This window comes from Parambassis ranga, chromosome 9, assembly GCF_900634625.1.
Source record: "Parambassis ranga chromosome 9, fParRan2.1, whole genome shotgun sequence".
NCBI lineage: Eukaryota > Metazoa > Chordata > Actinopteri > Ambassidae > Parambassis > Parambassis ranga.
The window spans coordinates 7366401-7381407 of record NC_041030.1 but is presented as its reverse complement, the minus strand read 5'-3'; the positions used below and the strand labels follow the sequence as shown (position 1 = coordinate 7381407).

Below are 15007 nucleotides of genomic sequence, written 5' to 3'. Positions count from 1 at the left end.
CATGGAGCAGCATGAATGCTGCTATAATAAAAGGCTGACCTGTCAGCTCGCCTAGAGAAGATGATGGAACAGAGCTTAGCACTCTTCCAGAAAAGGGATGACCTGGATGAACTGGAGGGCTTTCAGCAGCAGGAGCTTGCTAAAGTGAAACACATGGTACGTACATGTGGTGTTCTGTTTGATAGCAGAAGTGAATTAGATTAAAGATTAGAAATAACCCAGTTTAGTCTTCAAGACGACCACATTTTGCCATCGTACAGGACAGGGCAGGCCTTAAATGTAAGGTGTGATTTGATGTAATCTGCATTCATTCATTGGGATTTATTTCCCATTTCTGCCCATCAGTTGCTAAGAAAGGAGGAGTTACTGAGCCAGAGAGAGCAGGAGCTGCAGCAGAAGGACGGTGAAGTTCAGTCAGCAAAACAAGGGCTCTCTGAGGCCCGGGGAAAACTCCGTGCTCTGGAACAGCAGCACGAGGAGAGCTGCAGACTCAACTCTGAGCTTGAAATAGAGAGGTAAGAAGAAATGCAACAGGGATTTCTTGTAATTAGTTGTGTGGTCATGTTGGAATTGTTGTTGGGTTGTTGGGTTGGTGCAGAGAGGAGCTGCTGCTGCTCAGAGAAGAGGCAGACAAGAAGATAAGTGAGCTGGAGGGACAATGTCAGGAGCTGCAGTCTGTCATCCAGCAAGTTTCTGAAGACTTCCAGAAGGTCAGTCCAAACCCAAACTGCTACACTCCTCCACACTGCTCATTTATTGATTATTTCTCGACATTATAAAATGTTTTATTTTTTAGTCCCAGAGTATGGTCTCAAATCTAGAGAAGTCACTCCATGAATTGCAGACTGAACACGATGCCCTGAAGTTGCAGCAACAAAAGGTCAGAACATAAATCCTTTTGGAAAACATAAATTATCCAGGTAGTTTCGAGCAATATTAATAGAATATTGTTTATTTTGTTAAACATGCTCTCTGCCATTAGGCTGCTGTGACCGAGGAGGACAAGGAGTGCTTGTTAGTGGACCTTCAGAAGAAAGTATCTTCATTGGAGAGACGGTTGGAAGGGAACCTGAGCCAAGATGAGCATCTACAGGAGCTTCTTCAGGAGGTAAAGTCAGCTTGGATCAGGCCAGTGGTGGTTTAGAGTGTTCATGTCAGTTTTGGTTGTTAATTTAGAACACATCACCAGCCTTGTAGCACTTTTAACAGATTACTTTGGTAAGATAAAAGCACTTATACCTACTTATCAGTGCTGCTGATGCCTTTTCAGAAGTCCAACGTGGAGACGATGTTGAAAGACACCAGAGCAGAGCTGCTGGCTGTCCGAACAAACCATGCTGATACTGTTAGCTCTCTGGAGGCACAGGTAAATAAAAGCATTTTACAGCACAAACAGTTGAGAGGGATTGAAGTAATGATGAAACTAGGATCAAAGTGGAGCCTAAGTTGTTCGAGAGTGTTGTTCCTTTTATGTATTTTTATTGCTTGCATGGTTTTTCCTCCCACTTCGGTCTATTCACCTCAGCTTTCTTTTCCAGATTGAGGTCTAAGTGCTGACAGTAAATTGCACAATAGTCTTGTTATTTCCTCAGATCTCTTACGTTGGACTTAATGTCAATCGGTGTCTCTTCTCTCTGCCCTCAGGTATCCAGGATGAGCTGTACTATTACTGAGCTGCAGACTCTGCTCCGGCACAAAGAAGACTCCTCCAGGGCCTACAGAGAGAGAACAGACACACAGGTAGATGCCAGAAACACTGCTGCAAATCTAACTAAATTTACCCTGCATGTTCACAATACATCATTACTTATGCCTTTAACTCATAAAATGAATGGTCTCTCCGTTTCAGATTGCTAACCTGGAGCTGCAGGTGCTAGAGACTACTGAGAGGCTGAAGAGTGCAGAACAGCGGATCACAGAAAACAGCAACACATGGACAAAGTTGTGAGTTGCAAGTTTTACATTTTACATTACTCTTAACATGGAAAATAAGATGATTTAATCTGCCTAAAATGAAATGAAATAAATGTTCAACATCTCTGTTTGTTTTGCCCAGCAAGGAGAGTGGAATGCAGAGAAAGCCTTTCTGGATCAGCAGGTGTGTTTGTTAGAGCAGCAGAGTCAGGAGAAGGCCAGTCGGCTGGAAGAAAGCATCAGCTCTTTACAGACAGACAAACAGACGCTGCTGGACAGGGTGGTATGTTTGCTACACCTTACTTTCACCTATTTTAATTGTATCCTGCAGCATTAAGCAGCAGGTACTTCTGACATTAACGTCATATGGTTACTCTCACTTTTGAACTGCAAGTATCACTATGGCTGTTTTCAGTAGTCATGAAATGGACTAATCCCTGGTCAAGCATCTGAAGGAGTAAGATTAACTTGTTAATAAAACTAATGAATTTTACCTTACTTTATAGTTCTAACCTGTTTCTGAGTATGCATGGAGCACCTGGAATGCAAGCAATTTCCCCCTGGGATTAATAAAGTATTTCTGATTTCTGATTACAGAGAAGAGAAAGTGTGCCAGCAGCTTTTGGAGAGGATGCCGTTGTGTGATGTGTTGACTTATCGTCTTTGTTTTGTACTGGCAGGCTGATCTGGACAAACAGATGAATGAGGCAAATTCCACGCGGAGTGGAGAGATGGAGGACTGTAAGGTCAGAAACACGTATTCACACAAAACATGAGCTTACACATTTTTTGATATGACTGCTGGTCTAAAAATAGAGAACTGATGAGATGATGAGCCCTGCTGAGGTGTTTTTAGGAGATTAAAACAGAGGCTATCTGTAGTCTGTAGCAGAGGAGCTGCAAATGCAGGTCTGTGGGTAAACACGATACTGTTCCTAACATAGGTTCCCCACAATGATGGACAGTACCAGACACATACTGTGCCTGTAAACCAGTGAATTGGACCTTTGTACCAGTCACAGATCATAAGAGAGCAGACATGAGCTGTGTGTGTGTGTGTGTGTGTATTGTCAGGTTGGAGAGCTGACCAGAGACCTACAGACGTCACAGCGGGAGCTGTCCACTGCCACCGAGAAGCTAGCGCTGAGAGAGGAAGATACTGAAACACTCCAGAACGGTAAACACTATCAATCCAACTATAGATTGGATTTATAGAGATTCCTTTTGATCAGATCCTACATGAATACATCTTCTCATATTTGTACAATTAGGAGGAAAAACATTTTTGTGTTCTCTATTTTGAGTGAAAAAGTGTGCCTCTGTGTGTTGCAGAGATGCAGAGTCAGCAGGCATTACTTGTCCAGCTGCAGGAGGAAGCCGAGCGGCTGCGAGCACAGCTGAAGCAGATGGAGCTGGATAAAGACTCCCAGCTGACCAGCCTGAAGGAGGAGCTGCTCAGTCAAACACAGCAGCTAGATAGCTGCCAGGCACGGGTCAGCAACTATATACAATAGAAGAAACACCTGTGCTTCTGCTGGTGCAAATTTACATGCAGTGTAAAGAGACATTCTCATTGATTGGTTTACAGCATGTACTGTTTGGTATGTGTTGTACAGGTCTCGTACCTGGAGGTGGAGGTGGAAACCCTGACGGAACAGCTTCACAGCCCTGAAGTGTGTGAGGAGGATCAAAATGGCAGTGTGACCGTGGACGACCTGGATCATGTCCAGAAAGTAAACCGAGAGCTGGAGCAGCAGCTCAGCGACAAGAACAGGGTCAGCCTTTTTTTAATGAATAACATTATAAGCACATAGGACAAGATCAAATAATTCTTTATTAGTCCAACAAAGGAGACATTCTCTACAGATAAATGCACACAAGCATTTACAATTTCATGCAACACACTGATTGTTGTTGTTGTTTTGCAGACCATCAAGCAGCTGCAGCAGAGACTGGCAGAGCTGAAGAGGACTCTGCAGAAAGAACTGGTAAGACAGCAAGTCTCTTATGGACTACGCTTACATGCACAGCAGTACTCTGAGTTGTAATCGTCATGTGAGCTGTAATCACATGACTTTAATCAAAATGCGGTGTGCATGTCAACATAGGCTTTTTGTTAACGCAGGATCAAATGACTAGTGAATTTTTTGGAGGCTTTCTGTTCACTGAGAGCTGAAGAGTCTATGTGCCTCATACTGTTTGTCCTCTGCAGAAACTAAAGCCTGAGCCAGAAGCTGAAGGGAGGGAGAAATTGTTAGAAAGCCGAGCAGAGAAACAAGAGAAGGTTTGTCCAGACCCTCCACCAGCATCCACTCCGAGCCCCCCGACCTCCAACACCACAGTGACTAACACCTCAGACCTCAACGACTCACGGGAAATCAACTTTGAGTATCTCAAGCATGTTGTCCTCAAGTTCATGTCATCTAGAGATGCCGAGGTGAAGCATCATAGCTGTTTGGTTTTGGAACACTACAGTCGATTGATATGCGTTGGCAGTGTTGGGCTGAATCTGTTCTGTGTCTCGCCCTGTTAGGCTTATCAGCTCATTCGAGCTGTAGCTGTGCTGCTGAACTTCAGTCGCGAGGAAGAGGAAATGCTGAAGCAAACCCTGGAGTACAAGGTCAGTCCTAACACTCCCTGTGATCAGCTTTTATCCTTCGAGACCTCTTCCTAATCAGCAAGCAAGCTCATTTGTTGAATATAATAATGAGCAATTTTATCTCTGACTCAGAGGAACGAAATGAATTGATTGTGTTCTCTGTAAATAACTCTGAATAATAACAGTGGGATTCAAAGGTTGATGGGCTTTTATTTTGTTATTTAGTCAGATTCTTAATCTACGATGTACCAACAGACTGTATTATCTCAAATTTAGGAATCTTCTTCCTAAATCTGATTATCTTCAGTACATAACATGTCAAAACAAAACAGTCTGTGTCTTATTTCTATCAATGTCAATTAACCGTTTAGTATATTAATATACATAACTTATTTTAGTGCAACTTGACCTCTAAATGACACGAAATACTTGAAAAGGGTGGAATTTATTTATTTATTGCCAGTGTGGTCAGCTGTCCTTAAACCAGAGGTGCAGGCCCTATAACATGTTTATAGTTCTCTTTTAATTCATATGTTCTCTGTGCTCTAGATGTCATGGTTTGGATCCAAGCCCTCTCCTAAGGGGACCATCCGGCCTTCAATCTCAGGCACTTCAACCAACTGGAGCTGATGAGCAGCAAAAGAGTTGAAAGGGATGGAGAGAAAAGAAACCATGGACCACCTCCTCCTTCCTGTGTGGCTCCCATCACTGAGCAGGACTCTAGCTTTAAACTTTGAACAGCCTCTCGCAGTTTTTGTCTAGCTGTGTGTGGCAAGGACTAATGATCTGTGGGAACAGAGAAGGGCCTGTGCAGTATCTTTAAGTGATTTTTAATAATCAGTTGATTTTCTTTTTTCTTGCTAAGGGAGATCGGAGTTTGTCATAAGTCACATTTTTCTTGCAACATATACAGTTCTGCTGTTTTCTATATGGTGAAAAACCAAAAACAAAAGATCAGGAAAAAAAATAGTAAAAAGAGTTGACTGTTATACGTGGGACTGCCTCATTCGTGCCCTCTTTTTTTGTTGGAACATCAACATGACTTGGAAGGAGTCTTTACTGGACAGATAGTAGAGCCTTTAATTACTGAAGGATTTAGTTATTCTTTATTTTAAAAAGCACATAGGGCTTCTCTAAGGAAAATGTGTCGTTTTAATTACCTGTACAGGATACTGAAGCTACTTTGGCTTAAGTATCAATGGGAGCTTATTTAATGGTATCTTTTAAATGGTTATAACTGTCACACTGGCATCGAAGGACCAAATTGCCTCTTTCAAAAGACAAGTTAAGCTAGTAAATCTACAAAGATCTTCAGGATCAAGGGACTCCAGGCTGACAGACAGATTTGCTTCACAAACGTAACAGTGAAATGTAATCGTACTAAAAACAATGTCAACAAAAATCACAGAGGCCCTCATCCTACCTATTACTTCTAAAATATAACACTGGGAATAGAATTTGCACAGACCTGAACAGCTAAAATGTAAATAACGTTGTATGATCTATGGACCATTAAGGCCCTTTAACATCAGTGTGAATGATATGGATGCTAACGATGTGATAAAATAAGAGAATGCTATGTAAATGACTGGAGGACATGCTCTACCTTTACCTGCCTTTGCTAATATAAATGTAATTACATTCCACATGTCTATTTATATATAGAAATATGTACATACTGTATGCATTGAGAACTTTATAAATCAGTGGATGTAAATGGTTTGATGTGATCGGTTTGCAGTATTTATCACCACCATCATCAGATTGTCATTCCCATCACAATGCCCACTCCTGACAGTGACACAAGTCACAACACATGTGACAGTTTCTCGGCCATTTGAAATTTTACTGGTTTAATTTGTTCTTTGTGTATCGGGATGCAGGAGCACATTTTATATGCAGAACTGTCATCGTCTTGTGTTACTAACAACAGGTAACAGACTGATGTAGTCGCACAGACTCCATTGGGTTAATTTACTGTCTCTATGAGAATCAAACAAAGGAAACATGAGAACGGTGAATGCACTTTTTAACCTGATTGATTCTGCTGTGAAAAACCTTAAAACAACAACTGTACAATCACTGCAGCTCTTCTTTTTGTCTTTGATTTTTATGATCGCTGCCACTACTGTGGTTTGCGTTCCCATGTTTATTATAAATAAATCAGAAATCTGGAGGTTATGGCTATAACCATGGTTCTCTGATTAGCATGAGTGAGTGTCTCACTATGGGAGAACGCCCCCTGCGTGATCCCGACAGAAGCTTTAATTACACTACACCAGCCCTTGGGGCTGGTATCAGTGACGTCTATGTCAGGAGGGACCGCCCTCCATAATAGGCTGACATAGCTTCAGTCGCCATTCAAACAAGCTCACCTCTTCCTCGCTTCCATAGCAAGGAGGGTGGTCTGGTGAGACACTCACTCATGCTAATCAGAGAACCATGGTTATAGCCATAACCTCCAGTTCTCTTTCATAGCATTCGTTTCGTGTCTCACTATGGGAGAAATACTGACTCCCGGATTGCCAGACATGCCTGTAAAAATGACAACTGTCCCAGAGGGGCCTCACGAAGAGTGGGTTGTACCCCGTGAAAACCCTACCCCAAGAACTGAATGTGCCAGGGTTGGAACCGTAACATCCAACTTGTAAAACCTAGCAAAAGTGTGGGGTGAAGCCCAACTTGCAGCTGCACAAATTTCCTGGGCTGAAACCCCCTTAAAGAGAGCCCAGGAAGCAGCAAGGCCCCTAGTGGAGTGCGCACGCAGACCAGCAGGAGGCGGAAGACCTTTGGTCGTGTAAGCCAGAGCAATAGCCTCCACAATCCAGTGGGAAAGCCGCTGTTTTGAGACTGGCTTGCCCACACACGGCTTAGCCCAGGACACAAACAACTGGTCACTCTGCCTAACACCCTGAGTCCTGTCCAGATAGGTCCTTAGTGCACGGACCGGACACAGCGTATGCAGACGCCGATGCTCCTCAGAGGAGTAAGGCGGTGGATAAAAAGCAACCAGCTCTATTGGGGAGAGAGACCCAACCACCTTTGGGATAAAGGCTGGGTTAGGCTGCATACTGACCCTCTCGCCCCCTGGTGAAAAATGGGTACAAGCCTCGTGCACAGACAGGGCATGAACCTCACCGACGCGCTTAGCCGAGGCCAAGGCCAGGAGCAGCGCTGTCTTAAGAGATACCACCTTCAAGTCCACCTGATCCAGTGGTTCAAAAGGTGGACCAGAAAGAGCATCCAGCACCGTGGGCAGGTCCCATGACGGCGTAAGAGACCTAGATACCGGCAATTTACGTCGTGCACCTTTCATGAACTGACACACCAGAGGGTGTCGACCCACAGATTTACCATCAAAACCAACATGGCAAGCAGAGATTGCCGCCAGGTACACCTTGATGGTTGAAAAAGATTTTTCCTTCTCAATGAGGTCCTGCAGAAAGGATAAAATCACCCCCACAGAACACTGAAAAGGAATGGCCTGGGACTCCGAGCACCAGCTCTCAAACACTTGCCACTTAAGCCCATACAACTTCCTAGTCGATGAGGCCCTAGCACATTGAATAGTCTCAATGACACTGTTTGGGAGTCCTATTGAGTGCAGGTTAAACCACTCACGGGCCAGGCCCACAGAGCCAGCCTCTCTGGGTGAGGGTGAAATATTTCCCCTCGTGCCTGGGATAGCAGGTCCCTGCGTAATGGCAGCTGCCAAGGCGTGCCCGCCAGAAGCTGGTAAATCTCCGCCATCCAGTGTTTCGCTGGCCAGTGCGGAGCCACCAGGATTACGACCAGCCCCTTCTCCCTCACTCTGGCCAGAGTTGGAGGGATGAGAGCCACTGGGGGAAAAGCATACAGGAGAGCACGTGGCCACTCGTGTGCCAGTGCATCGATCCCCAGCGGAGCCACTCGGTCGTGCAGGGAGAAGAACAGCGGACACTGGGCATTCTCCGCTGACGCATAAAGGTCCACTGCCACCCGTCCATACCGCAGCCAAATCTGCTTCACCACTTCTGGGTGAAGTCTCCAGTCTGCATATAGAGGGATCCCCCTGGAGAGTAGGTCCGCCCCGCAATTCAGTACGCCTGGAACATGAGTCGCTCTCAGTGACTGAAAGTGCACATTGCTCCAGACTATCAGTCTGTGTGCCAGCGCATGCAACCGCAGAGATCTCAAGCCTCCCTGCCTGTTGATGTAGGCTACCACGGTGGAGTTGTCTGTCCTCACTAGGACATGGTGTCCCCGCAGCCAGGGGAGGAAATGTTTTAGAGCCAAATGAACAGCAATCAGCTCCAGACAGTTTATGTGGGTGAAGCGCATGTGAGGGCCCCACTTCCCGTTCACTGTCCTCCCTTCGTGTGTAGCACCCCAGCCTGTGAGAGAGGCATCTGTAGAGATCACCTTCCTGGCCGAAACAGTTCCCATGGTAGCCCCCTGGGTCAGAAACCCTGGGCTCTTCCACTGGCGCAGAGCCAGTGAGCAGTCCACAGAAACCCTCACCCGTCGATGACCATCTCGGAGAGGATCTAGGCCAAGGGAGGCTACCCAACGCTGAGGCCCTCTCATGTACAGGCGTCCCAGGGGTATCACCACCACAGACGAGGCCATCAGGCCTAACAGCCTCTGACACTGTCTGAGTGTGACTGTGTTGCCCCTGTGAAACAGTGCAAGGCATCCTTTCATTGCCACCACCCTGTCCTGAGACAGGAAAACTCTGCCTTGGAGAGAGTCCAAAGTCAGGCCTATGAAGGTGATGCACTGAGAAGGTGTCAACATGCTTTTTTCCATATTCAGGCGAAACCCCAAACTCACCAGATGTTCCCTGAGAACATCTGTATGGTGGGCCGCCTCTCGGGGTGTAGAGGCTGCGACAAGCCAGTCGTCTATGTAAGTGGCCACGCGGATGCCTCTCTCCCTGAGTGGGGCTACAGCTGCCTCTGTGCATTTCACAAACACTCTGGGACTCAATGACAGGCCGAACGGCAGCACCATGAACTCGTATGCTGTCCCTCGGAAGGCAAACCTGAGAAACTTCCAGTGTGGAGGATACACTGGAATGTGGAAATATGCATCCCTCAGGTCGACAGATGTGAACCAATCGCCTGCCCGCACGAAACGCAGCAGAGAGGCGTGTGTCAGCATCCTGAATTTGTATTTCCTTAAATAGTGGTTCAGGGCTCTGAGGTCCAGGATGGCCCTCATCCCCTGCCCCCCCTTTTTTGGAACCAGGAAATACCTCGAGTAGAACCCGCTGTGGGCCTCCTCGGGCGGGACAACTCTTAAGCTGGATCCATACTCCGCGAGACAAAGAGCGGAGAACGCGCTCCACGGGTGGTAAGAGATACAAAAAAAAGGTCTTTTCCGCACTGAGGTACCATACTCCGCGAGACGCGTGTGTGCAGAACTCCTCATACGGCCCGCCCACTAAACTATAAGGAAAGACTTTACTGAGTTTTTTAACACACCACAAGGACGTGTGCCATGGCAAGAGGGCATTATACAGAGAGGGTGCCTGCAACAGCGTGAGATGTCCGGCGATGAGTTGTGAAAATGCGACATTAAAAGTAACAATAGCAAAGATTCAGTGTTTGTGCCTTTATGACCACATTTGCACATCTACTGTGTTCCAATGTGCCTGCGATACTTCAAACTGTCCGGTGATGAGCTGTGAAGATGCGACATTAAAAGTAACAATAGCAAAGATTCAGTGTTTGTGCCTTTATGACCACATTTGCACATCTACTGTGTTCCAATGTGCCTGCGATACTTCAAACTGTCCGGTGACGAGCTGTGAAGATGCGACATTAAAAGTAACAATAGCAAAGATATACAGACATTGTTAACGAGCCTATTATGCCCGGGTATGTAGGAGTATATAGAATGGTAATAACAGTCACCATCTGGTATGTGTGAATGGCTGTCTGGAGTTATTGGTGACAAATCACCCTGACTTGCCTTTCTTTCTTTCTTTTATTGCTCATCATGCAAAACCGGTATGGTCTTATCTAAATCTGTTGAATCAGCGCTGTTTATACACCTACCTATATACCTGGAGAGGCTCTTGCGCTTCTCCACTTTCATCACGCCCACAATAAATTCCGACCAATCACAGCATGGTTGCCGCACAGCCTTGAAAGACAAAGTTCGGCCCGGACCCTGTGCACAGGAGTGCGGATCAGCGGGCGGTCAGAGACAAAAAATGACGTCATTTTGTGGGCGTAACGTCTGCAGGGGGGGAAAATGTCTTTGTCTCGCGGAGTATGGATCCAGCTTTATTGCTCCTTTCTCCCTCAGAGTGGAAATTTCCTCTAGGAGAATGTTTGCGGATTCTCCCTGAGCATGAGAAAAAATCATCCCTTTGAAATGAGGTGGAACGGCTCTGAATTGAAGTCTGTAACCCTTCTGAACGGTTCTCAACACCCATTCTGACCGTGTGCAGGCCGCCCAATTCTCTGTGTGCAGAGAAAGCGGGCTGACCGGCAACTCTGTCATATGTGGTACGTTGGCGCCCTCTTGAGGTCGAGGTGCGTAACACCCAACGCCCATCCGCCCCGGTGACTCCTGCCTGCTGCATGGAGGTGCCCGGGCGGACCGCGTCACAGCCGCGGGGATGTTGGTCCCCGCGGGCTGTGTTATAGCAGAGAAGATAGTTGTGTGTCTTAACATATCTTTTTTCTGCATTTTTTTCATAGTCATAGTCAACAGCGCCCTCGGCTCTCTGCCTGGATGCGCATTGGACTGTTTTATTACAGAGTGCAAGACAGAAGTGCTTGTGCAACACTGAGAATGCTGTCTGTGTTTGTTGGGCACTCGAACGTGAACACCGGCCCAAGTGCTGCACTCTATGCGGGCAACGTCCCGCAGAACCCGCTCTGGAACTGAGCTGGAGAAGGGCAGGGCGACCCGTTGGGGGGCAGCCTGGGTCGGCCCTCCACCTGGGGAGAAGCGGTCAGGCCTGCCGCTTCTTCTTCCTCACCGTCGCGGTAGCGGGTTGAGGTGGTGGAGCGGCTTGCCGAGCATGGGGAGACTGCTTCCTAGCCCATGGGTTGCCGGCGCTGTTAGGGGCTGGAGGGGCTGCCTGCGTCTTGGACACCTTGGGGATCCGATAAGCAGGAGCCGGGTGAGAGACAGCCTGAGCATATGACTGACGCGAAGTGCCGGGAGTAACAGGTGGAGCCCTCCTCGGCAGGCACAGTTTCAGCGCCTCATCATCTCTCTTTTTCTCCTCACATCTCTTCTGCATGGAGGCAACAGCCGAGCCGAAGAGCCCATGAGGGACGACCGGAGTGTCGAGGAGCTCCTCTTTCTCCTTAGTCGTGAGGTTGGTGAGCCCCAGCCAGCGCGCTCTCTCTTGCAGGACCATAAGACCCATGGCTCTTCCCGTGGCTTGGATAGCCACCTTGTGGAGGCGAAGGACGTGGTCCGTAATGACGCAGATTTCTTCCCACAGGGAGTTATCTGGTTTAGCCGTCATGTCCTCCTCTAATTCCGCCTGGTAGGCCGTCAGGATAGAGGAGGCGTTGAGAGCTCTGGCCGACAGAGCCGCCGCCTTATAACACTTGTCAGTGAGGCTGGACTGAAAGCGGTCTGTCTTGGAGGGAAAAGATGAAACCGAGGAGGACAGGGACGTCTTCGGGTGAAGGTGTGTCGCTACCAGCGGCTCAATGGGAGGTATTTGGCGGATGCCGTTAGCCTCCATCCCCTCGCAATCCAACAGGGAGCTCCCCGAGATGGGGTGTTTCTCGCTGTATGGTTTAGCTTTCCACGTAGCCGCTATCTCATCAAGCAGCTCTGGGAAAATTGGCAGCACTTGTTTCCCCGTCTTCTTTGCTTTGGGCAGCTTCTTGCCATCAAAGCGAGACCTGACTTCCTCGGCTTGAACCGTGGGCCACGGGATGTTGAGCCTTACAGCGGCACGTTTGCACATGTCCTGCATGTCGAGATCCAGGGGAGAAAGCGCCGAAGGGATTTCTCCCATCGCGACGCCCGGCTTTGCAGCCCCGCCGGTGACGCTGAAGTTAGTTTCTTCTTCGTCACCGTCTGATAACAGGAGCTCGGAGTCTGCAGACTCTCCCTCCTCGTCATCAGCGTCTCGTCTCGGGTCGACACGGATAAGGCTCTCCCATCCCTCCTCTGACGGGAAACAGGAGTCTGCAGTCTGGGGAACTGCGTCTGCCCAACTCAGCCCGGGCGGCAGCGCTTCAGCCGCCCCACCCGACATATCCACCCCGCCTTGCGGCGAGGCTGTCTCCGACAGCAGTGGGTCACCGCCGGACAAACTAGCCTGGCGAGCTAGCCGTCGGCGGAGCAACTTGCGTGGGAAAGCAGCGCAGTGGATACAATCGTCCGTGGAGGACACAGCCGCCTGCGCGTGAGGTACGCCCAGACATGCTGCACACACGGGGTGAGTGTCCCAGCTAGACATTTTATTGCCGCAGGGGCAAAGCTTTGGGCTTTTCCCGACTTCAGCGGGGTTGTTAGCCGTGGCCATGACTAGCATAGGGTTCAAGGGCGCTAGCGTTAGCTTGTGCAGCTACTGGTTGTGTTCAGGGAAATATGGCTATTTTCCTGGCTAGCCTGTGATGAGGTATCGCTACCTGCTGTGGGTATTATTAGCGTGAGCTGTATAGTGGTATTGCTACCTACAGACGATGCTAACGCACCCGCTGTTAGCAGAAGTATCGCTACTTCGGCTGTGACAAGTATTGCTACTTGAGGCAAGAGTATTTCTACTTTCACCGATAGCGTGGAATAGTATTTCTACTATTCTTCAGCTGTGAAGCAACCGTGTCGTGTGGGACCAAGCGCCCGGTGACCGAGTTTTCACTCGAATCAGTGGGCAGTTTAGCTAGGCACCCAGTAACACAGTTGTCATCAGGCTTCTGTGAGAAGCGAGAAGAGGTGTTTGAATGGCGACTGAAGCTATGTCAGCCTATTATATAGGAGGAGGGCGGTCCCTCCTGACATAGACGTCACTGATACCAGCCCCAAGGGCTGGTGTAGTGTAATTAAAGCTTCTGTCGGGATCACGCAGGGGGCGTTCTCCCATAGTGAGACACGAAACGAATGCTATGAAAGAGAACACAAAATCTAACGTTTCTGATGTCTTATTTTGAATGACTGAATCTACCTAATATTATCATGTGTGTGTAGAAATGCCAGGCAGTTAAAGGAAAGTAAAACGAGTACATTAACACCAAGAAACACAGTCAAGTGACCAAATAGAGAAAAAGCAGAAAGCAATCAATACTTCATGCAAAGTCCAATCCTTCAGTGGAACCACTGTGTAAGGCTGACAACGCCCCCTGGTGGTTGTTAAATATTTTGCAGTCAGGGTGAAAAAAGTTTCATCGCTCTAATGTGTACAATATGATAAAAATAGAAACATAGAAAACTGTCAAATGTGTGATAATACTGATAATCCAGAGTGACACTAAAATAATGCTACAAAGCAGACTGAATTCATATTAAATGAATCCTCCCTGTCGCTGTTTTAATTAGTGTGGACTCAGCTCAGCTCAGGCATGTTTTTTTGCAGTAAAATGATAAAATTACAATAAATAAAGTTTGATTAATTAAAAACGTAAAATGTTAACAATATTTTTACAGCTGTCCAGAGGTGTTGCCATTCTCACAACTGTTTACATGTTTCCAGCCTCTATAAATTTACAGTGCTCAAAAAACAAATAAATAAAGGAAACATTTAAAGAAGAGGCAGTTATCAAGACAAGCCCTATAAAGGAGAGGTTCTGCAGGTGCTGACACATTGATCATTTTTATATTATTTTGTTCTCAGTGTATTGTGCCCTTGTTATGCTGACTGGTCAAATTGTTGATATTTAAATTTTAAATTTAAAAACTGCTCACATGACGGTTGGTGTTGTCATGACAGCTGGTGGTGTCCTTTGATCTTCCTGCTATATATTTGGAGCTTTGAGGCATTCACACAGTTACTGACTATACATCCACGGTTCACCGCGACACACGGATCTACGGTCACTTCACATCGGGAATAGACCTCGCATAGTGTAAGTCTACAGAACAACTTCAAACACCAGCACAAACTAGTCTATTCTTCTTGTATAACTTTGCTTACTGTTCCACACAGGCTTTGCTTCTTGCTGTCATGGCCCAGAGACAAAACACAAGAGTGGGATTCAAGGGTCCTCTTCAGGTTCCAGAGAAACACTCCATCATCCGCAAGCTTGGCCTGCTGAATAATTCCCTCATGGCCAGGAACAACCACGTTGAGGATGAGAACAGCAGACTGTTGGACATCTCCAAGAGACTGAGGAAGCTTCTGGAGATCAGTGGAAGACACTCCAAGCAGCAGACCGAGGAGTTCATCAAAAGCAACGCTGCCAAGGACGCAAAGATCGCCAAGCTTGAGGCAGACCTGCGAGTCCAAGCTCAGCAACACCAGGAGGTCGTCCGTGAGCTGGAGGACCGGAGCACGTCCCTCTCCAGCCGGAACAAAGATCTGGAGGACGAAAA

The 15007-nt window shown here is 47.3% G+C and overlaps 1 pseudogene; it reads left to right on the top strand.

The window, feature by feature from the left end:
• The first annotated feature begins 60 nt into the window (after positions 1 to 60).
• On the top strand, positions 61 to 6235 carry LOC114441133 (golgin subfamily A member 1-like; annotated as a pseudogene).
• The last annotated feature ends 8772 nt before the right edge of the window (positions 6236 to 15007 follow it).